The sequence below is a fragment of the Ursus maritimus genome, unplaced genomic scaffold (genome assembly GCF_017311325.1).
Source record: "Ursus maritimus isolate PB19 unplaced genomic scaffold, ASM1731132v1 scaffold_22, whole genome shotgun sequence".
Lineage (NCBI taxonomy): Eukaryota > Metazoa > Chordata > Mammalia > Carnivora > Ursidae > Ursus > Ursus maritimus.
In genome coordinates this window covers 2,716,074-2,724,022 of record NW_024424675.1, presented here as the reverse complement: position 1 = coordinate 2,724,022, position 7,949 = coordinate 2,716,074, and the positions used below count along the sequence as shown (strand labels likewise).

At 40.1% G+C, this 7,949-nt stretch overlaps 1 non-coding gene across 1 annotated transcript; it reads right to left on the bottom strand.

Moving 5' to 3' along the window:
* Positions 1–7,375: 7,375 nt before the first annotated feature.
* TRNAS-GCU lies at positions 7,376–7,457 on the bottom strand. Its single transcript has one exon. It is a non-coding gene; the product is annotated as a tRNA-Ser (tRNA).
* Between the last annotated feature and the right edge of the window lie 492 nt (positions 7,458–7,949).

Genomic DNA, 7,949 nt, shown 5'->3' with positions numbered 1-7,949 from the left:
TTATATGCAATACCACATTTTGTTCATCCATTTATCGGTCAATGGACACTCTGAGTGCTTCTACCTTTTGGCAGTTGTGAGTAATATTGTTATAAACATTGATATACAAATACCTCTTAAAGTCCCTGCTTTCAATTCTTTGGTGTGTATACCGAGAAGTGGAATTGCTGGATCATATGGTAAATCTATACTTAATTTTTTTAAGAACCACCATACTGTTTTCCACAGCAGCTGCATCATTTTACATCCCCACCAGTATGCACCAGGGCTCCAATTTCTCCACGTTCTTGCCATAACTTGCTATTTTGGTCTTTGTTTTTGTTTTCTTTTGTAACAGCCATCCCAATACCTGTGAAGAGGTATCAAACTGCACTTTTGATTTGCATTTCCCTTATGATTAGTGATACTGAGCATCATTTTAACTGTTAATTGGCCATTTAAATATCTTCCTTGTAGAAGTGTCTATTCAGCTCCTTGGACCATTTTTAAATTGGGCTGTTCGGTGTTTTGATTGTTGTCAAGTTAGCAAAATTTAGATTCATAGCCTAGTTATGATGGATTTGTCATCTCAAAAATTGTAAAAAAAAATGGAGATAAATATTGTAATGGGTCATATTTTACTTCATTGTTGAAATGATTGTTGAATAAATATAATGCATTTTTAGTCAGTGAAGGGAGATTTATTTTTCATGGAACTCATTCCATACAAATCATGTATTTCTACATTTAGTGGAATTCCTTCCTCCCACAGGTATTTCTTTTGGACTCCTATAATCAGAGAACACAGTCAAGAGAAGTGTTTTCCTGTGGTGTTTCTCCTCTCATCTCTTTCCTACCTTCTGTTTGCTCATTTCTTCTTGCTGTGAATTAGCAGTGTTACCAGCAGCAGGATCATGTCTGTTTGTGTTGGAAGAAGACCTCCCAGCCCAGCTGGGACGCGATGGAGCCCCATTCAGCATCTTCCTGGACACACCGAATTCTGTCACCATGCCCTGTACCATGCCTTCACCTGACCGCCTGTTCATCTGGGCTTTGGACAGGTCTTCTCAGCTCTTTAAAGCCCTTTCCCCATGTGTAGAGCTGTATCTGCCGTCACCTCACAGAATGGTCTGCTGATGACCTGAGGCCTGGCCTGGCAGCTGCTGCAACTACCTAGACTTCTGGTCCTTCTCAGATCCACCCTCACCATTACCTACATGAAATGGACCATCAGAATCCTGTTGTGGCTCTCCCCAGCCCATTAACTCCCTACAGCATCCAACAGTCTCACTGGAAATTTTAAACAGATATTTACATAACACTTAACCCCGAGTCAGGCACTGTCCTCAGCATTTTATACATAGTAACTAAATGAAATTTTGTAATAACCCTATGCATCCTATTATTATTCCCATTTTACAAATGTGGAAACTATGGCAAGAAGAAAAGCAAATTGCCCGGGGCCACACAACCAGTAAGTGACACTTCAGGCTGCCTTTGGGATTCATTTGGCCCCAAGGAACCATGTTCAGGTCCTTCTCCCTCCCAGTCTCAACACCTGCTACTCACCAGCCCTCACCCCACCCACTTTATTTTTTATTTTTTTTTTAAAGATTTTTTATTTTATTTATTCGACAGAGATAGAGACAGCCAGCGAGAGAGGGAACACAAGCAAGGCGAGTGGGAGAGGAAGAAGCAGGCTCATAGCGGAGGAGCCTGATGTGGGGCTCGATCCCATAATGCCGGGATCACGCCCTGAGCCGAAGGCAGACGCTCAACCGCTGTGCCACCCAGGCGCCCCACCCCACCCACTTTAAAGCAAGTCACCAGGAGGAATTATTGCAACTTTTGAGTCTTTTTATCGAATAATTCACTTTTAGGCTGAAACACAGAACTTGGCAATAAGAATATTTTTATATCCATCTCTCAGCTTCATCCAATTTGCTGTCATCTCTCTTCCTCATATTCTTGATTGATGGACTGATACACCATTGTGGAATTGTTAAATTGAAACAAAACAAGATCAGGGTTGAATTAATCTTGAAGCTGATTGTTACATAACTCTTGTTTCTCATGAGATGCGAATCACAAAGATGAACCATAAGGATGGTCGTATGTGGCCACAGACCAAGACCAAAATGCTCAAATTATGATTTATCTTCTTTTTGGAGAGAAATTATTAGAAAGGGCAAACATTTGTAAATAATACAGTGATCATAGTCTGTGGTCAGGAATCTAGAATGTTAATATGTGGCAGCATTATAACTGAAAATCCCCTGCTAATTCATCACAGCTTATATTTGAAGTTCCCTCAAATCACTGAATCCAAAGCCTGACCGTGTCTTTCCAGAATTTCCTGCATTGAAGATCTTTACAAGATGCCACAATTAAGGAGGGCACGTAATGCATGGTGCACTGGGTGTTATACGCAAGTAATGAATCATGGAACATTACATCAAAAACTAGGGATGTACTGTATGGTGACTAACATAACATAATAAAAATTATTATAAAAAAATAAAGATGTAAGATCATTAAAAAAAAAGATGCCACAATTCTGAATTTATCAAACCACAAAGGGATTTCAGTTCTTTCTCTCAACCCCCCAGCCTGGAACTGAATCTCAAGAGGAGGCTCCCAGCCCCAACAGTGTGGACAGGCAACAGCTTTCTTCTGGTGAGAGAGGAAAAAATGAGCAGTTTCGGAGAGATGGTAAAATCCGGCCCCAGAAATAATGGCCATCTGAGGGGCTCACTATAAAAAAGAGAGAAAGAGTCCAGGTGGAAGGCGAAATGTCGAATGAGTAAAGAGAGAAAGAAGGAGAGCGTGTATAGGCAGATGCAGTAATGAATGACAGGAAGGATTGATCAGCGCTCACCAATGAGCTACCTCTTAGGTAAGTGCTGTTAATATCTACCTTAAACCAATGTAGAAACTGAGGTGCAGGGAAGAGTGGATGCAAGGTTGCTCAGCATAGAAGCAGAGATAGAAAGTAAAGAAAGGGCTACTCTGCTCTGCAGGATGACTTCTGACACTACTGTTTCCAGCGTTGTTCTGGTGCTGTAGTTGATTCTCTAGGATACATGAGAGGAGAGGCATGAACTGAAGAGAAGGGATAGCATAGTTATTGTTTGCAGATGATATGACTTAATTTTTAGAAAGCCTGAACAATCAGTTACAGTTTTAGAATACCAAAATAAGGTAATGTTGCTAGATACAAAGCAAATATACCAGAACTAAATAGCTTTCCAAATACAATCATTTATTAAAAAAAGATAAGAAAATGTATGAATCACATGAGAAAAAAAAACCCAAAACAAAAGAATGACTTTAAGAATAATGTGCAAAAGTAAAACATAAACACCACAGAATTTGCCTGAAAATCATAAAATCTTAGAAATTGGAAGACATATCATGTGAGACAGAGGATAAGTGATTATGGCACAATGTCAGTTTTTCCCAAATAAATGTATCAGTTGAATAACTTTAATCAAAATCTTGATGGAATTTCTTTTGAAAATGTTAGAGAAATCTTTTCTGAAAAGATAACCAGGCCAAAATAGCCAGGACTTAAAAAAAGAAAAGAACACTAGGAGTGGCTCCTCTTAGTAGGTAAAAAAATGGAACACATACAGTAGCTACCATTTGTAACCCATCTGTGGTAAATACTATACCATGACTTTTCTGAACAGCCACATTTCCCTTCCTCTAACAACCTTATGCAGAGGGACCATAAGAAGTCTCTTTCGGCAAGAGCCAGGGAGTTTATGTACCACTTCACAAAGTCACACAATTAATGGCAGGTTTTTGTTCAGCACCTTCAGTACCTACCTGCTTAGTTGCCATGCTTTGAGCTACAAAAAGTCAAACCAGGTAGCATCAGTGCCTAATCAACGATGGGTCAATGGACCAGAAATGGGTGGCCTGGATTAACTGTTAAAAGAACTTCTCCAAGCAAAGAATATATTTAAAGAGGTGCTGAACAATTACTTGCTTATTTTAGAAAAAGAAAACAAAACAGAACATCCTCACATTATGTGACCTACTAAAAGTCTAATTGGATTAAAGAGTGAAATGGAAAAAAATGAAAACAAGTACAAAAGAATTTACGATACAGAAAAATACGTGAAAGTCTAGTTGCTCTCATGTTGGAGAAATGCTTTCTATGAAAGAAATCTGAAGAGAAAATTAATAAGAAGATTTAATGCCTCAAAATGTCAAAGATATCTTAACCAAATACCTTAAATTGGTTAAAATTGTAATCAAATGTATATCCTAAATATAGAAAATGCCCATATAAGCCTAATAATATGTATCAAGCTGATTGAAAGTTCTCGTCCTATGATTCCCATTTTTGTTCAAAGACTTTATTTTAAGGGAAGCCACCAGCAAAGAGGCCAAAGATGAAGGGTCTGCCCAGCAACAAACTTGGTAAAAGGTGTTAAATAATCTAACTGGAGAAACAAATTCAATAGGAGAAAATATCAACAAATTCTGGTCCATTTCTATGACACATATGTCACCATTAGCATAGTATTTTCAAAGAACATGTCATGACATTGGAAGCCCTCTGGACAAAAGTTTGAGTATATGTACATTGGGAAAAGAGAAAAATAATTGTCAGATCATGCACTAAAGCTTCAAAGACGGTGATGGGAGGGGGTGGGAATTATTAGAAAGTCTTTTTTTTTAAGTTTTTATTTAAATTCCAGTTACTTAGCATACAGTGTGATATTAGTTTCAGGTGTACAATTTAGTAATTCAACACCCCATACAACACCCACGGTTCACCACAGGTGCACTCCTTAATCCCGGTGAGCTATTTATCTCATCCCCCACCCACCTCCCTTCTAATGACCATCAGTTCGTTTTTTCAGAGTCTGTTTCTTGGTTTGTCTCTCTTTTTTTGTCCCTCTGCTCATTAGTTTTGTTTCTTAAATTCCACATACGAGTGAAATCATATGGTATTTGTCTTTCTTTGGATGTCTTATTTCACTTAGCATAATACTCTTCAGCTGCATCCACATTGTTGCAAATAGCAAGATTTCATTCTGTTTTTATGGCTGAGTAATATCCCATTGTATATATATATACACCACATCCTCTTTATCCATTCTTCAGTCAATGGACGCTTGGACTGTTTCCATAATTTGACTATTATAGCTAATACTGCTATAAATATAGGGGTGCATGTATCCCTTTGAATTAATATTTTTGTATCCTTTGGGCAAATACCCAGTAGTGCAATTTCTGGATTATAGGGTATTTTTAACTTTTTGAGAAACTTCTATACCGTTTTCCAGAGTGCTGCACCAGTTTGCATTTTCACCAACAGTGCAAAAATGTTCCCCATTCTCCACATCTTCGCCAGCACCTGTTGTAGAAAGTCTTAGTTTTATGTTTTATTTTAATTTCTGCAATATTTTACTTTTGCATACTAAAAATAATCCACATTTGTAATTGGAAAAGAAGAAGAAATTTAAAACTAAAACACTAGATTCAAAATTGCATGTCAAACATGATTATAAATTTTACTTATCTATTCATACATAAATGTAAATATATATATATTTTTTAATCATAGTAATTATCAGAAAGGAAGCGTGATTGGTAGCTTTCTATTTCTTCTTAAGATTTTATCAATGTATTTGAAAGAGAGAGAGAGAGCACACAAGCTGGGGTAGCAGCAGGCAGAGGGAGAAACAGGCTCCCTGCTGAACGGAGAGCCCGATATGGGGCTTGAACCAGATCGTGATGTGAGCCCAAGGCAGACGCTTAACCAATTGAGTTTCTATTTCTTTTTTACTAATTTTTATACTTTTCAAAATCTGACATGTATTATCTCATTGTTTTAATAAGAAAAAAATAAACAATGTGCTAACATAAATACAAATCTCAAAATCGTTCTTTTCGACTTCCTGCTAAGCAGACTTTGGTGTGTTGTTTTACAGCATGTGTGGACAAGCCATTTCACGTACTTGTGTCTCTGGTTTAAATTATACAAAAGCGGTCCCATTTTCCTTTGTAAGTATGTCATTTAAATGTTCAGGTGTAGGTGGGTGTAGTGTGACTGGGGAGGAGAAGGCCCCTTGCCCCAGCATCACTATTCTGCCATAGTGGCGGCAGGTGGGCGGTTAGGAAGCCAGTAGGGCAGAGCAGAGACCGTCACAGCTCCGAAGGACATCAGCAAAGAATGTGGGAACTGGCTATTATAAGACATTGACCCCAAGAAAACCTTCTGGATGGAGACTGAGTAGAGTTTTCCCTTCTCCTGCACTGGGGAGAAGTCAGCATTGCTGACAGCATCTGGATCTGCAGGTGAGACAGATTTGAACATCAGTGGGATGGGAAGCCCTTTACTGAATTTGTTTATAGTCATGTTCGTATTAGAAAATATGACTTCCTGCAGACTGCTGCAGGTTCTCATCATCCTGCCTGATGCCGCCATAGTGAAATGAGAGGCCTGTGGAATTCTGTGAACAGCGAGGTGCAGTGAAAGTAGGAGTAACTCTTCAGGAAAAGAGGAATGTCGATTTGCCCAGCACTTGTCTCTCCATGTATTAACATCTCTCTCCCTTGCAGAACATGTTTTCCTACCTCCTCACCCTGGACTCTTTTTACTGACTTTTCTTTTCACACCATGCTAATTCATGCCTTGCGTGCCTTTTTTTATCCAGCTGTGTGGCTGACAAACCTCAAAGTCAGTAGGTGGTCATGGAATTGTGCCCCAGATCCTGTAAGGGAAGTAGGTGCAGAGTTGACATGACTCAGGACAGGATCTTTCAGCACCAGTTCTGGGAGCTTCCAGATTGTAGAAGGCACGTCCTATCAGCCGTGAACCCACGGGGGCCCCTCATTTGGGCCCCAGGCAGGCATAGAGGCCAGACAGCACCTGTGTTCCACGAGGTGGCCTTCCTCCCGTACCCGCGGTCGGCGGAGCTGTGTCCGCTGGCTTGGCAGCCTGAACAGGGCAGGATGTTTCCAAACATACCCTGCCATTGAAGAAATCAGTTTTATTTTGTCTACACGGGGTTGGGTTGGGGGGGTGGTCAGTGGCAGCCAGTCTCTCCGACTTCAGCTAATACACCGCTGTGGCAGGCAGCCAGGCCAGGTTTGGCCAACTCAGAAGTCTGGCTGAGGTTTCCGTGCCTCGTGAACACCATCAGGAAGGAGCTGTTCTTTCAGATTGCTCATTAATTGGCAAAACAAACATTTTGTTCTCTAGTATGACTTGCGTACCAATTCCAAGGCACAGATGTATATTTTTAGATCCCCTTATGTGACACTCAGATCTTCTTGTCAGATGAGTTCTTTTTCTTTTCTTATGTCCACCGGTGAAATATTTAGCTCACAAAGCACTAAAACCTCACAAAGCCAGTCCAGTGGGGAAAGTGAACGACGAGGATGGGATTCGAACCCACGCGTGCAGAGCACAATGGATTAGCAGTCCATCGCCTTAGCCACTCGGCCACCTCGTCACTTGCATTTGTCTCCTCTTTTATATATGATTTAAAGAGTACTCAGAAGAACTGTTTATTACCCCAGTCCCGGGAGAACAGAGGCCCAGCGGTCGATCTGGAGAGATGAAAGATTGAACAGCAGATTTAGGCAGAATGTTCCCGTCCATACAGAGTATTTCAAGTGCTTTTACCCTTTGTAAATCTGTTCAGCATGCCTGCAAAAGTGATAGAAGGTATAAGCCTTTTTGCTTTCTATGGAAAATGAGGGAAAATAAAAGGGAGAGAGGAATAAATAATCATTGACTTTGGCAGAGCTGAAAATAGATGTCTTCTTGGGTGATTTTCTCATGTTTTTCTGGGATATGGATATGGGGGGGCTTTTAAACATCCCCAGGCCCAGGCCACACCCAAAACCAATGAAGTCATGATTTCAGGAATTTGAACTTGCAGACAGCCACAGTGGGCAACCAAGTCCAAGAACTATCATTTTGTTAACCTTTCAGGTGACCT